Raw genomic sequence first — 16,898 nt, forward strand, 5'->3', positions numbered from 1 at the left:
TAACTCTGTGAGATGAATTAACAGAACACTAAGCAGTTTCTCAGAAAGCTTCTTTCCAGATTTCATCTGAGGATATTTCCTTTTTCACCGTAGCCCTCTATGGGCTTCCAAATATCACTTTGCCAATTCCACAAGTACTGTCTTAGCGCAAGGCTTCTTGAGGGGAAAGCTGTAACTCTGTGAGATGATTTCACTGAACACAAAGAAGTTTCTCAGAAAGCTTCTTTCTCTTTGTTATCGGCGGATATTTCCTTTGGCCCTATAGTCTTCCAAGGGAACCGATATATCTGTTCTCAGATTCCACAGAAATAAGGCTTGCAAAGAGATCCACGAAATTCAGATGTAACTCTGTGAGATGAATTAACAGAACACTAAGCAGTTTCTCAGAAAGCTTCTTTCCAGATTTCATCTGATGATATTTCCTCTTTCACCATAGCCCTCTATGGGCTTCCAAATATCACTTTGCCAATTCCACAAGAACTGTCTTAGCGAAGGGCTTCTTGAGGGGAAAGCTGTAACTCTGTGAGAGGATTTCACAGAACACAAAGAAGTTTCTCAGAAAGCTTCTTTCTCTTTGTTATCGCAGGATATTTTCTTTGGCCCTATAGTCTTCCAAGGAAACCGAAATATCTGTTCTCGGATTCCACAGAAAAAAGGCTAGAAAAGAGATCCACGAAATTCAGATGTAACTCTCTGAGATGAGTTAAGAGAACACTAAGCAGTTTCCCAGAAAGCTTCTTTCCAGATTTCATCTGAGGATATTTCCTTTTTCACTATAGCCCTATATGGGCTTCCTAATATCACTTTGCCAATTCCACAAGAACTGTCTTAGCGAAAGGCTTCTTGAGGGCAAAGCTGTAACTCTGTGAGATGATTTCACAGAACACAAAGAAGTTTCTCAGAAAGTTTCTATCTCTTTGTTATCGGAGGATATTTCCTTTGGCCCTATAGTCTTCCAAGGGATCCGAAATATCTGTTCGCAGATACCACAGAAATAAGGCTAGCAAAGAGATCCACGAAATACAGATGTAACTCTCTGAGATGAATTAACAGAACACTAAGCAGTATCTCAGAAAGACTCTTTACAGATTTCATCAGAGGATATTTCCTTTCTCACCATAGCCCTCTATGGGCTGCCAAATATCACTTTGCCAATTCCACAAGAACTGTCTTGGGGAACGGCTTCTTGAGGGGAAAGCTGTTCCTCTGTGAGATGATTTCACAGAACACAAAGAAGTTTCTCAGAAAGCTTCTTTCTCATTGTTATCGGAGGATATTTCCTTTGGCCCTATAGTCTTCCAAGGGATCGGAAATATCTGTTCTCAGATTCTACAGAAATAAGGCTAGCAAAGTGATCCACGAAATACAGATGTAACTCTGTGAGATGAATTAACAGAACACTAAGCAGTTTCTCAGAAAGCTTCTTTCCAGATTTCATCTTAGGATATTTCCTTTTTCACCATAGCCCTCTATGGGCTTCCTAATATCACTTCGCCAATTCCACAAGAACTGTCTTACAGAAAGTCTTCTTGAGGGGAAAGCTGTAACTCTGTGAGATGATTTCACAGAACACAAAGAAGTTTCTCAGAAAGCTTCTTTCTCTTTGTTATCGGAGGATATTTCCTTTGGCCCTATAGTCTTCCAAATGAACCGAAATATCTGTTCTCGGATTCCACAGAAATAAGGCTAGGAAAGAGATCCACGAAATTCAGATGTAACTCTGTGAGATGAATTAACAGAACACTAAGCAGTTTCTCAGAAAACTTCTTTCCAGATTTCATCTGAGGATATTTGCTTTTTCACCGTAGCCCTCTATGGGCTTCCAAATATCACTTTGCCAATTCCACAAGAACTGTCTTAGCACAAGGTTTCTTGAGGGGAAAGCTGTAATTCTGTGAGATGATTTCACTGAACACAAAGAAGTTTCTCAGAAAGCTTCTTTCTCTTTGTTATCGGAGGATATTTCCTTTGGCCCTATAGTCTTCCAAGGGATCCGAAATATCTGTTCTCAGATTCCACAGAAATAAGGCTAGCAAAGAGATCCACGAAATACAGATGTAACTCTGTGAGATGAATTAACAGAACACTAAGCAGTTTCTCAGAAAGCTTCTTTCCAGATTTCATCTGAGGATATTTCCTTTTTCCCCATAGCCCTCTATGGGCTTCCACATATCACTTTGCCAATTCCACAAGAACTGTCTTAGCGAAAGGCTTCTTGAAGGGAAAGCTGTAACTCTGTGAGATGATTTCAAAGAGCACAAAGAAGTTTCTCAGAAAGCTTCTTTCTCTTTGTTATCGGAGGATATTTCCTTTGGCCCTATAGTCTTCCAAGGGAACCGAAATATCTGTTCTCAGATTCCACAGAAATAAGGCTTGCAAAGAGATCCACGAAATTCAGATGTAACTCTGTGAGATGAATTAACAGAACACTAAGCAGTTTCTCAGAAAGATTCTTTCCAGATTTCATCTGAGGATATTTCCTCTTTCACCATAGCCCTCTATGGGCTTCCAAATATCACTTTGCCAATTCCACAAGAACTGTCTTAGCGAAGGGCTTCTTGAGGGGAAAGTTGTAACTCTGTGAGAGGATTTCACAGAACACAAAGAAGTTTCTCAGAAAGCTTCTTTCTCTTTGTTATCGCAGGATATTTTCTTTGGCCCTATAGTCTTCCAAGGGAACCGAAATATCTGTTCTCGGATTCCACAGAAATAAGGCTAGAAAAGAGATCCACGAAATTCAGATGTAACTCTCTGAGATGAGTTAAGAGAACACTATGCAGTTTCCCAGAAAGCTTCTTTCCAGATTTCATCTGAGGATATTTCCTTTTTCACTATAGCCCTCTATGGGCTTCCTAATATCACTTTGCCAATTCCACAAGAACTGTCTTACAGAAAGGCTTCTTGAGGGGAAAGCTGTAACTATGTGAGATGATTTCACAGAACACAAAGAAGTTTCTCAGAAAGCTTCTATCTCTTTGTTATCGGAGGATATTTCCTTTGGCCCTATAGTCTTCCAAGGGATCCGAAATATCTGTTCTCAGATACCACAGAAATAAGGCTAGCAAAGAGATCCACGAAATACAGATGTAACTCTCTGAGATGAATTAACAGAACACTAAGCAGTATCTCAGAAAGACTCTTTACAGATTTCATCTGAGGATATTTCCTTTCTCACCGTAGCCCTCTATGGGCTTCCAAATATCACTTTGCCAATTCCACAAGAACTGTCTTGGGGAACGGCTTCTTGAGGGGAAAGCTGTTCCTCTGTGAGATGATTTCAGAGAAGACAAAGAAGTTTCTCAGAAACCTTCTTTCTCTTTGTTATTGGTGGATATTTCCTATGGCCCTATAGTCATCCAAGGGATCCGAAATATCTGTTCTCAGATTCCACAGAAATAAGGCTAGCAAAGAGATCCCCGAAATACAGATGTAACTCTGAGATGAATTAACAGAACACTAAGCAGTTTCTCAGAATGCTTCTTTCCAGATTTCATCTGAGGATATTTCCTTTTTCCCCATAGCCCTCTATGGGCTTCCACATATCACTTTGCCAATTCCACAAGAACTGTCTTAGCGAAAGGCTTCTTGAAGGGAAAGCTGTAACTCTGTGAGATTATTTCAAAGAGCACAAAGAAGTTTCTCAGAAAGCTTCTTTCTCTTTGTTATCGGAGGTTATTTCCTTTGGCCCTACAGTCTTCCAAGGGATCCGAAATATCTGTTCTCAGATTCCACAGAAATAAGGCTAGCAAAGAGATCCAAGAAATACAGATGTAACTCTGTGAGATGAATTAACAGAACACTAAGCAGTTTCTCAGAAAGCTTCTTTCCAGATTTCATCTGAGGATATTTCCTTTTTCACCATAGTCCTCTATGGGCTCCCTAATATCACTTTGCCAATTCCACAAGAACTGTCTTAGCGAAAGGCTTCTTGAGGGGAAAGCTGTAACTCTGTGAGATGATTTCAAAGGACACGAACAAGTTTCTCAGAAAGCTTCTTTCTCTTTGTTATCGGAGGATATTTCCTTTGGCCCTATAGTCTTCCGAGGGATCCGAAGTATCTGTTCTCAGATTCCACAGAAATAAGGATAGGAAAGAGATCCACGAAATACAGATGTAACTGTGTGAGATGAATTAACAGAACACTAAGCAGTTTCTCAGAAAGCTTCTCTCCAGATTTCATCTGAAGATATTTTCTTTTTCACCATAGCCCTCTATGGGCTTCCAAATATCACTTTGCCAATTCCACAAGAACTGTCTTGGGGAAAGGCTTCTTGAGGGGAAAGCTGTTACTCTGTGAGATGATTTCACAGAAGACAAAGAAGTTTCTCAGAAAGCTTCTTTCTCTTTGTTATCGGAGGATATTTCCTTTGGCCCTATTGTCTTCCAAGGGATCCGAAATATCTGTTCTCAGATTCCACAGAAATAAGGCTAGCAAAGAGATGCACGAAATTCAGATGTAACTCTGTGAGATGAATTCACAGAACACTAAGCAGTTTCTCAGAAAGCTTCCTTCCAGATTTCATCTGAGGATATTTCCTTTTTCACCATAGCCCTCTATGGGCTTCCTAATATCACTTCGCCAATTCCACAAGAACTGTCTTACAGAAAGTCTTCTTGAGGGGAAAGCTGTAACTCTGTTAGATGATTTCACAGAACACAAAGAAGTTTCTCAGAAAGCTTCTTTCTCTTTGTTATCGGAGGATATTTCCTTTGGCCCTATAGTCTTACTAAGGAACCGAAATATCTGTTCTCAGATTCCACAGAAATAAGGCTAGCAAAGAGATCGACGAAATACGGATGTAACTCTGTGAGATGAATTAACAGAATACTAGGCAGTTTCTAGAAAGCTTCTTTCCAGATTTCATCTGAGGATATTTCCTTTTTCACATAGCCGTCTACGGGCTTCCAAATATCACTTAGCCAATTCTCAAGAACTGTCTTGGGGAAAGGCTTCTTGAGGGGAAAGCTGTTACTCTGTGAGATGATTTCACAGAAGACAAGGAAGTTTCTCAGAAAGCTTCTTTCTCTTTGTTATCGGAGGATATTTCCTTTGGCCCTATAGTCTTCCAAGGGATCCGAAATATCTGTTTTCAGATTCCACAGAAATAAGGCTAGTAATGAGATCCACGAAATACAGATGTAACTCTGTGAGATGAATTAACAGAACACTAAGTAGTTTCTCAGAAATCTTCTTTCCAGATTTCATCTGAGGATATTTCCTTTTTCACCGTAGCCCTCTATGGGCTTCCAAATATCACTTTGCCAATTCCACAAGAACTGTCTTAGCGCAAGGCTTCTTGAGGGGAAAGCTGTAACTCTGTGAGATGATTTCACTGAACACAAAGAAGTTTCTCAGAAAGCTTCTTTCTCTTTGTTATCAGAGGATATTTCCTTTGGCCCTGTAGTCTTCCAAGGGAACCGAAATATCTGTTCTCGGATTCCACAGAAATAAAGCTTGCCAAGAGATCCACGAAATTCAGATGTAACTCTGTGAGATGAATTAACAGAACACTAAGCAGTTTCTCAGAAAGCTTCTTTCCAGATTTCATCTGAGGATATTTCCTCTTTCACCATAGCCCTCTATGGGCTTCCAAATATCACTTTGCCAATTCCACAAGAACTGTCTTAGCGAAGGGCTTCTTGAGGGGAAAGCTGTAACTCTGTGAGAGGATTTCACAGAACACAAAGAAGTTTCTCAGAAAGCTTCTTTCTCTTTGTTATCGCAGGATATTTTCTTTGGCCCTATAGTCTTCCAAGGGAACCGAAATATCTGTTCTCGGATTCCACAGAAATAAGGCTAGAAAAGAGATCCACGAAATTCAGATGTAACTCTCTGAGATGAGTTAAGAGAACACTATGCAGTTTCCCAGAAAGCTTCTTTCCAGATTTCATCTGAGAATATTTCCTTTTTCACTATAGCCGTCTATGGGCTTCCTAATATCACTTTGCCAATTCCACAAGAACTGTCTTACAGAAAGGCTTCTTGAGGGGAAAGCTGTAACTCTGTGAGATGATTTCACAGAACACAAAGAAGTTTCTCAGAAAGCTTCTATCTCTTTGTTATCGGAGGATATTTCCTTTGGCCCTATAGTCTTCCAAGGGATCCGAAATATCTGTTCTCAGATACCACAGAAATAAGGCTAGCAAAGAGATCCACGAAATACAGATGTAACTCTCTGAGATGAATTAACAGAACACTAAGCAGTATCTCAGAAAGACTCTTTACAGATTTCATCTGAGGATATTTCCTTTCTCACCATAGCCCTCTATGGGCTTCCAAATATCACTTTGCCAATTCCACAAGAACTGTCTTGGGGAACGGCTTTTGAGGGGAAAGCTGTTCCTCTGTGAGATGATTTCACAGAAGACAAAGAAGTTTCTCAGAAACCTTCTTTCTCTTTGTTATCGGTGGATATTTCCTATGGCCCTATAGTCTTCCAAGGGATCCGAAATATCTGTTCTCAGATTCCACAGAAATAAGGCTAGCAAAGAGATCGACGAAATACAGATGTAACTCTGTGAGATGAATTAACAGAACACTAAGCAGTTTCTCAGAAAGCTTCTTTCCAGATTTCATCTGAGGATATTTCCTTTTTCACCATAGCCCTCTATGGGCTTCCGAATATCACTTTGCCAATTCCACAAGAACTGTCTTAGCGAAAGGCTTCTTGAGGGGAAAGCTGTAACTCTGTGAGATGATTTTCCAGAACACAAAGTAGCTTCTCAGAAAGCTTCTTTCTCTTTGTTATCGGAGGATATTTCCTTTGGCCCTATAGTATTCCAAGGGATCCGAAATATCTATTCTCAGATTCCACAGAAATAAGGCTAGCAAAGAGATCCACGAAATACAGATGTAACTCTGTGAGATGAATTAACAGAACACTAAGCAGTTTCTCAGAAAGCCTCTTTCCAGATTTCATCTGAGGATATTTCCTTTTTCACCATAGTCCTCTATGGGCTCCCTAATATCACTTTGCCAATTCCACAAGAACTGTCTTAGCGAAAGGCTTCTTGAGGGGAAAGCTGTAACTCTGTGAGATGATTTCAAAGGACACGAAGAAGTTTCTCAGAAAGCTTCTTTCTCTTTGTTATCGGAGGATATTTCCTTTGGCCCTATAGTCTTCCGAGGGATCCGAAGTATCTGTTCTCAGATTCCACAGAAATAAGGATAGGAAAGAGATCCACGAAATACAGATGTAACTGTGTGAGATGAATTAACAGAACACTAAGCAGTTTCTCAGAAAGCTTCTTTCCAGATTTCATCTGAAGATATTTCCTTTTTCACCATAGCCCTCTATGGGCTTCCAAATATCACTTTGCCAATTCCACAAGAACTGTCTTGGGGAAAGGCTTCTTGAGGGGAAAGCTGTTACTCTGTGAGATGATTTCACAGAAGACAAAGAAGTTTCTCAGAAAGCTTCTTTCTCTTTGTTATCGGAGGATATTTCCTTTGGCCCTATTGTCTTCCAAGGGATCCGAAATATCTGTTGTCAGATTCCACAGAAATAAGGCTAGAAAAGAGATCCACGAAATTCAGATGTAACTCTCTGAGATGAGTTAAGAGAACACTATGCAGTTTCCCAGAAAGCTTCTTTCCAGATTTCATCTGAGGATATTTCCTTTTTCACTATAGCCCTTATGGGCTTCCTAATATCACTTTGCCAATTCCACATGAACTGTCTTACAGAAAGGCTTCTTGAGGGGAAAGCTGTAACTCTGTGAGATGATTTCACAGAACACAAAGAAGTTTCTCAGAAAGCTTCTATCTCTTTGTTATCGGAGGATATTTCCTTTGGCCCTATAGTCTTCCAAGGGATCCGAAATATCTGTTCTCAGATACCACAGAAATAAGGCTAGCAAAGAGATCCACGAAATACAGATGTAACTCTCTGAGATGAATTAACAGAACACTAAGGAGTATCTCAGAAAGACCCTTTACAGATTTCATCTGAGGATATTTCCTTTTTCACCATAGCCCTCTAAGGGCTTCCAAATATCACTTTGCCCATTCCACAACAACTGTCTTAGCGAAAGGCTTCTTGAGGGGAAAGCTGTAACTCTGTGAGATGATTTCACAGAACACAAAGAAGTTTCTCAGAAAGCTTCTTTCTCTGTGTTTTCGGAGCATATTTCCTTTGGCCCTATAGTCTTCCAAGGGATCCGAAATATCTGTTCTCAGATTCCACACAAATAAGACGAGCAAAGAGATCCACGAAATGCAGATGTAACTCTGTGAGATAAATTAACAGAACTCTAAGCAGTTTCTCAGAAAGCTTCTTTCAAGATTTCATCTGAGGATATTTCCTTTTTCACCGTAGCCCTCTATGGGCTCCAAATGTCACTTTGACAATTCCACAAGAACTGTCCTGGCGAAATGCTTCTTGAGGGGAAAGCTGTAACTCTGTGAGATGATTTCACAGAACACAAAGAAGTTTCTCGGAAAGCTTCTTTCTCTTTGTTATCGGAGGATATTTCCTTTGGCCCTATAGTGTTCCAAGGGATCCGAAATATCTGTTCTCAGATTCCACAGAAACAAGGCTAGCAAAGAGATCCACGAAATACAGATGTAACTCCGTGATATGAATTAACAGAACACTAAGCAGTTTCTCAGAAAGCTTCTTTCCAGATTTCATCTGAGGATATTTCCTTTTTCACCATAGCCCTCTATGGGCTTCCAAATATCACTTTGTCAATTCCACAACAACTGTTTTAGCGAAAGGCTTATTGGGGGGAAAGCTGAAACTCTGTGAGAGGATTTCACAGAACACAAAGAAGTTTCTCAGAAAGCTTCTTTCTCTTTGTTATCGGAGCATATTTCCTTTGGCCCTAGTGTCTTCCAAGGTATCCGAAATATCTGTTCTCAGATTCCACAGAAATGAGGCTAGCAAAGAGATACTCGAAATACAGATGTAACTCTGTGAGATGAATTAACAGAACACTAAGCGGTTTCTCAGAAAGCTTCTTTCCAGATTTCATCTGAGGATATTTCCTTTTTCACCATAGCCCTCTATGGGCTTCCAAATATCACTTTGCCAATTCCCCAAGAACTGTCCTAGCGAAAGGCTTCTTGAAGGGAAAGCTGTAACTCTGTGAGATGATTTCACAGAACACTAAGAAGTTTCTCAGAAAGCTTCTTTCTCTTTGTTATCGTGGGATATTTCTTTGGACCTATAGCCTTCCAAGGGATCCGATATATCTGTTCTCAGATTTCACAGAAATAAGGCTAGCAAAGAGATCGACGAAATACAGATGTAACTCTGTGAGATGAATTAACAGAACACTAAGCAGTTTCTCAGAAAGCTTCTTTCCAGATTTCATCTGAGGATATTTCCTTTTTCACCATAGCCCTCTATGGGCTTCCAAATATCACTTTACCAATTCCACAAGAACTGTCTTAGCGAAAGGCTTCTTGAGGGGAAAGCTGTAACTCTGTGAGATGATTTCACAGAACACAAATAGCTTTCTCAGAAAGCTTCTTTCTCTTTGTTATCGGAGGATATTTCCTTTGGCCCTATAGTCTTCCAAGGGATCCGAAATATCTGTTCTCAGATTCCACAGAAATAAGGCTAGCAAAGATATCCACGAAATACAGATGTAACTCTGTGAGATGAATAAACAGAACACTAAGCAGTTTCTCAGACAGCTTCTTTCCAGATTTCATCTGAGGATATTTCCTTTTTCACCATAGCCCTCTATGGGCTTCCAAATGTCACTTTGCCAATTCCACAAGAACTGTTTTGGCGAAAGGCTTCTTGAGGGGAATGCTGTAACTCTGTGAGATGATTTCACAGAACACAAAGAAGTTTCTCAGAAAGCTTCTTTCTGTTTGTTATCGGAGGATATTTCCTTTGGCCGTATAGTCTTCCAAGGGATCCGAAATATCTGTTCTCAGATTCCGCAGAAATAAGGCTAGCAAAGAGATCTACGAAATACAGATGCAATTCTGTGAGATGAATTAACAGAACACTAAGCAGTGTCTCAGAAAGCTTCTTTCCAGATTTCATCTGAGGATATTTCCTTTTTCACCATAGCCCTCTATGGGCTTCCAAATATCACTTTGCCAATTCTACAAGAACTGTATAGAGAAAGGCTTCTTGAGGGGAAAGCTGTACGTCTCTGAGATGATTTCGCAGAACACAAAGAAGTTTCTCAGAAAGCTTCTTTCTCTTTGTTATCGGAGGATATTTCCTTTGGCCCTATAGTCTTCCAAGGGATCCGAAATATCTGTTCTCAGATTCCACAGAAATGAGGATAGCAAAGAGATACAAGAATTACAAATGTAACTCTGTGAGATGAATTAACAGAACACTAAGCAGTTTCTCAGAAAGCTTCTTTCCAGATTTCATCTGAGGATATTTCCTTTTTCACCATAGCCCTCTATGGGCTTCCAAATATCACTTTGCCAATTCCACAAGAACTGTCTTAGCGAAAGGCTTCTTGAGGGGAAAGCTGTAACTCTGTGAGATGATTTCACAGAACACATAGAAGTTTCTCAGAAAGCTTCTTTCTCTTTGTTATCGGAGGATATTTCCTTTGGCCCTATAGTCTTCCAAGGGATCCGAAATATCTGTTCTCAGATTCCACAGAAATAAGGCTAGCAAAGAGATCCACGAAATACAGATGTAACTCTGTGAGATGAATTAAGAGAACACTAAGCAGTTTCTCAGAAATCTTCTTTCCAGATTTCATCTGAGGATATTTCGTTTTTCACCATAACCCTCTATGGGCTTCCAAATATCACTTTGCCCATTCCACAAGAACTGTCTTAGCGAAAGGCTTCTTGAGGAGAATGCTGTAACTCTGTGAGATGATTTCACAGAACACTAAGAAGTTTCTCAGAACGCTTATTTATCTTTGTTATCGTGGGATATTTCCTTTGGCCCTATAGTCTTCCAAGGGATCCGAAATATCTGTTCTCAGATTCCACAGAAATAAGGGTAGCAAATGTTCGACGAAATACAGATGTAACTCTGTGAGATGAATTAACAGAACACTAAGCAGTTTCTCAGAAAACTTCTTTCAAGATTTCATCTGAGGATATTTCCTTTTTCACCATAGCCCTCCCTGGGCTTCCAAATGTCACTTTGCCAATTCCACAAGAACTGTCTTAGCGAAAGGCTTCTAGAGGGGAAAGCTGTAACTCAGTGAGATGATTTCACAGAACACAAAGAAGTTTCTCAGAAAGCTTCTTTCTCTTTGTTATCGGAGGATATTTCCTTTGGCCCTATAGTCTTCCAAGGGATCCGAAATATCTGTTCTCAGATTCCATAGAAATAAGGCTAGCAAAGAAATCCATGAAATACAGATGTAACTCAGTGAGATGAATTAACAGAACACTAAGAAGTTTCTCAGAAATCTTCTTTCCAGATTTCATCTGAGGATATTTCCTTTTTCACCATAGCCCTCTATGGGCTTCCAAATATCACTTTGCCAATTCCACAAGAACTGTCTTAGCGAAAGGCTTCTTGAGGGGAAAGCTGTAACTCTGTGGGATGATTTCACAGAACACTAAGAAGTTTCTCAGATAGCTTATTTATCTTTGTTATCGTGGGATATTTCCTTTGGCCCTATAGTCTTCCAAGGGATCCGAAATATCTGTTCTCAGATTCCACAGAAATAAGGCGAGAAAATGATCGACGATTACAGATGTAACTCTGTGAGATGAATTAACAGAACACTGAGCAGTTTCTCAGAAAGCTTCTTTCCAGATTTCATCTGAGGATATTTCCTTTTTCACCATAGCCCTCTATGGGCTTACAAATATCACTTTGCCAATTCCACGAGAACTGTCTTAGCGAAAGGCTTCTTGAGGGGAAAGCTGTAACTCTGTGAGATGATTTCACAGAACACAAAGAAGTTTCTCAGAAATCTTCTTTCTCTTTGTTATCGGAGGATATTTCCTTTGGCCCTATAGTCTTCCACGGGATCTGAAATATCTGTTCTCAGAATCCACAGAAATAAGGCTGGCAAAGAGATCCACGAAATACAGATGTAACTCTGTGAGATGAATTAACAGAACACTAAGCAGTTTCTCAGAAAGCTTCTTTCCAGATTTCATCTGAGGATATTTCCTTTTTCACCATAGCCCTCCATGGGCTTCCAAATGTCACTTTGACAATTCCACAAGAACTGTCTTGGGGAAAGGCTTCTTGAGGGGAAAGCTGTAACTCTGTGAGATGATTTCAAAGAACACAAAGAAGTTTCTCAGAAAGCTTCTTTCTCTTTGTTATCGGAGGATATTTCCTTTGGCCCTATAGTCTTCCAAGGGATCCGAAATATCTGTTCTCAGATTCCACAGAAATGAGGCTAGCAAAGAGATCCACGAAATACAGATGTAAATCTGTGAGATGAATTAACAGAACACTAAGCAGTTTCTCAGAAAGCTTCTTTCCAGATTACATCTGAGGATATTTCCTTTTTCACCATAGCCCTCTATGGGCTTCCATATATCACTTTGCCAATTCCACAAGAACTGTCTTAGCGAAAGGCTTCTTGAGGGGAAAGCTGTAAGTCTGTGAGATGATTTCACAGAACACAAAGAAGTTTCTCAGAAAGCTTCTTTCTCTTTGTTATCGTGGGATATTTCCTTTGGCCCTATAGTCTTCCAAGGGATCCGAAATATCTGTTCTCAGATTCCACAGAAATAAGGCTAGCAAATGATCGACGAAATACAGATGTAACGCTGTGAGAAGAATTAACAGAACACTAAGCAGTTTCTCAGAAAGATTCTTTCCAGATTTCATCTGAGGATATTTCCTTTTTCACCATAGCCCTCTTTGGGCTTACAAATATCACTTTGCCAATTCCACAACAACTGTCTTAGCGAAAGGCTTCTTGAGGGGAAAGCTGTAACTCTGTGAGATGATTTCACAGAACACAAAGAAGTTTCTCAGAAAGCTTCTTTCTCTTTGTTATCGGAGGATATTTCCTTTGGCCCTATAGTCTTCCAAGGGATCCGAAATATCTTTTCTCAGATTCCACAGAAATAAGGCTAGCAAAGAGATCCACGAAATACAGATGTAACTCTGTGAGATGAATTAACAGAACACTAAGCAGTTTCTCAGACAGCTTCTTTCCAGATTTCATCTGAGGATATTTCCTTTTTCACCATAGCCCTCTATGGGCTTCCAAATATCACTTTGCAATTCCACAACAACTGTCTTAGCGAAAGGCTTCTTGAGGGGAAAGCTGTAACTCTGTGAGATGATTTCACAGAACACAAAGAAGTTTCTCAGAAAGCTTCTTTCTATTTGTTATCCGAGGATATTTCCTTTGGCCCTATAGACTTCCAAGGGATCGGAAATATCTGTTCTCAGATTCCACAGAAATAAGGCTAGCAAAGAGATCCACCAATACAGATGTAATTCTGTGAGATGAATTAACAGAACACTAAGCAGTTTCTGAGAAAGCTTCTTTCCAGATTTCATCTGAGGATATTTCGTTTTTCACCATAGCCCTCTATGGGCTTCCAAATATCACTTTGCCAATTCCACAAGAACTGTCTTAGCCAAAGGCTTCTTGAGGGGAAAGCTGTAACTCTGTGAGATGATTTCACAGAACACAAAGAAGTTTCTCAGAAAGCTTCTTTCTCTTTGTTATCGGAGGATATTTCCTTTGGCCCTATAGTCTTCCACGGGATCCGAAATATCTGTTCTCAGAATCCACAGAAATAAGGCTAGCAAAGAGATCCACGAAATACATATGTAACTCTGCGAGATGAATTAACAGAACACTAAGCAGTTTCTCAGAAAGCTTCTTTCCAGATTTCATCTGAGGATATTTTCTTTTTCACCATAGCCCTCCATGGGCTTCCAAATGTCACTTTGAAAATTCCACAAGAACTGTTTTAGGGAAAGGCTTCTTGAGGGGAAAACTGTAACTCTGTGAGATGATTTCAAAGTACACAAAGAAGTTTCTCAGAAAGCTTCTTTCTCTTTGTTATCGGAGGATATTTCCTTTGGCCCTATAGTCTTCCAAGGGATCCGAAATATCTGTTCTCAGATTCCACAGAAATGAGGCTAGCAAAGAGATCCAGGAAATACAGATGTAACTCTGTGAGATGAATTAACAGAACACTAAGCAGTTTCTCAGAAAACTTCTTTCCAGATTTCATCTGAGGATATTTCCTTTTTCACCATAGCCCTCTATGGGCTTCCAAATATCACTTTGCCAATTCCACAAGAACTGTCTTACCGAAAGGCTTCTTGAGGGGAAAGCTGTAACTCTGTGAGATGATTTCACAGAACACAAAGAAGTTTCTCAGAAACGTTCTTTCTCTTTGTTATCGGAGGATATTTCCTTTGGCCCTATAGTCATCCAAGGGATCCGAAATATCTGTTCTCAGATTCCACAGAAAAAAGGCTAGCAAAGAGATCCACGAAATACAGATGTAACTCTGTGAGATGAATTAACAGAACACTAAGCAGCTTCTCAGCAGTCTTCTTTCCAGATTTCATCTCAGGATATTTCGTTTTTCACCATAGCCCTCTATGGGCTTCCAAATATCACTTTGCCTATTCCACAAGAACTGTCTTAGCGAAAGGCTTCTTGAGGGGAAAGCTGTAACTCTGTGAGATGATTTGGCAGAACAATAAGAAGTTTCTCAGAAAGCTTATTTATCTTTGTTATCGTGGGATATTTCCTTTGTCCCTATAGTCTTCCAAGGGTTCCGAAATATCTGTTCTCAGATTCCACAGAAATAAGGCTAGCAAAGAGATGCACGAAATACAGATGTAACTCTGTGAGATGAATTAACAGAACACTGAGCAGTTTCTCAGAAAGCTTCTTTCCATATTTCATCTGAGGATATTTCCTTTTTCACCATAGCCCTCCATGGGCTTACAAATATCACTTTGCCAATTCCACAAGAACTGTCTTAGCGAAAGGCTTCTTGATGGGAAAGCTGTAACTCTGTGAGATGATTTCACAGAACACAAAGAAGTTTCTCAGAAAGCTTCTTTCTCTTTGTTATCGGAGGATATTTCCTTTGGCCCTATAGTCTTCCAAGGGATCCGAAATATCTGTTCTCAGATTCCACAGAAACAAGGCTAGCAAAGAGATCCACGAAATACAGATGTAACTCTGTGATATGAATTAAAAGAACACTAAGCAGTTTCTCAGAAAGCTTCTTTCCAGATTTCATCTGAGGATATTTCCTTTTTCACCATAGCCCTCTATGGGCTTCCAAATATCACTTTGTCAATTCCACAACAACTGTTTTAGCGAAAGGCTTATTGGGGGGAAAGCTGAAACTCTGTGAGAGGATTTCACAGAACACAAAGAAGCTTCTCAGAAAGCTTCTTTCTCTTTGTTATCGGAGCATATTTCCTTTGGCCCTAGTGTCTTCCAAGGTATCCGAAATATCTGTTCTCAGATTCCATAGAAATGAGGCTAGCAAAGAGATCCTCGAAATACAGATGTAACTCTGTGAGATGAATTAACAGAACACTAAGCGGTTTCTCAGAAAGCTTCTTTCCAGATTTCATCTGAGGATATTTCCTTTTTCACCATAGCCCTCTATGGGCTTCCAAATATCACTTTGCCAATTCCCCAAGAACTGTCCTAGCGAAAGGCTTCTTGAGGGGAAATCTGTAACTCTGTGAGATGATTTCACAGAACACTAAGAAGTTTCTCAGAAAGCTTCTTTCTCTTTGTTATCGTGGGATATTTCTTTGGACTTATAGCCTTCCAAGGGATCCGATATATCTGTTCTCAGATTTCACAGAAATAAGGCTAGCAAAGAGATCGACGAAATACAGATGTAACTCTGTGAGATGAATTAACAGAACACTAAGCAGTTTCTCAGAAAGCTTCTTTCCAGATTTCATCTGAGGATATTTCCTTTTTCACCATAGCCCTTTATGGGCTTCCAAATATCACTTTACCAATTCCACAAGAACTGTCTTAGCGAAAGGCTTCTTGAGGGGAAAGCTGTAACTCTGTGAGATGATTTCACAGAACACAAATAACTTTCTCAGAAAGCTTCTTTCTCTTTGTTATCGGAGGATATTTCCTTTGGCCCCATAGTCTTCCAAGGGATCCGAAATATCTGTTCTCAGATTCCACAGAAATAAGGCTAGCAAAGATATCCACGAAATACAGATGTAACTCTGTGAGATGAATAAACAGAACACTAAGCAGTTTCTCAGACAGCTTCTTTCCAGATTTCATCTGAGGATATTTCCTTTTTCACCATAGCCCTCTATGGGCTTCCAAATGTCACTTTGCCAATTCCACAAGAACTGTTTTGGCGAAAGGCTTCTTGAGGGGAATGCTGTAACTCTGTGACATGATTTCACAGAACACAAAGAAGTTTCTCAGAAAGCTTCTTTCTGTTTGTTATCGGAGGATATTTCCTTTGGCCGTATAGTCTTCCAAGGGATCCGAAATATCTGTTCTCAGATTCCACAGAAATAAGGCTAGCAAAGAGATCTACGAAATACAGATGCAATTCTGTGAGATGAATTAACAGAACACTAAGCAGTGTCTCAGAAAGCTTCTTTCCAGATTTCATCTGAGGATATTTCCTTTTTCACCATAGCCCTCTATGGGCTTCCAAATATCACTTTGCCAATTCTACAAGAACTGTATAGAGAAAGGCTTCTTGAGGGGAAAGCTGTAAGTCTCTGAGATGATTTCGCAGAACACAAAGAAGTTTCTCAGAAAGCTTCTTTCTCTTTGTTATCAAAGGATATTTCCTTTGGCCCTATAGTCTTCCAAGGGATCCGAAATATCTGTTCTCAGAGTCCACAGAAATAAGGCTAGCAAAGAGTTCCACGAAATACAGATGTAACTCTGTGAGATGAATTAACAGAACACTAAGCAGTTTCTCAGAAATCTTCTTTCCAGATTACATCTGAGGATATTTCGTTTTTCACAATAGCCCTCTATGGGCTTCC

The sequence above is a fragment of the Macaca nemestrina genome, chromosome 13 (genome assembly GCF_043159975.1).
Source record: "Macaca nemestrina isolate mMacNem1 chromosome 13, mMacNem.hap1, whole genome shotgun sequence".
In the NCBI taxonomy this organism is placed as follows: domain Eukaryota; kingdom Metazoa; phylum Chordata; class Mammalia; order Primates; family Cercopithecidae; genus Macaca; species Macaca nemestrina.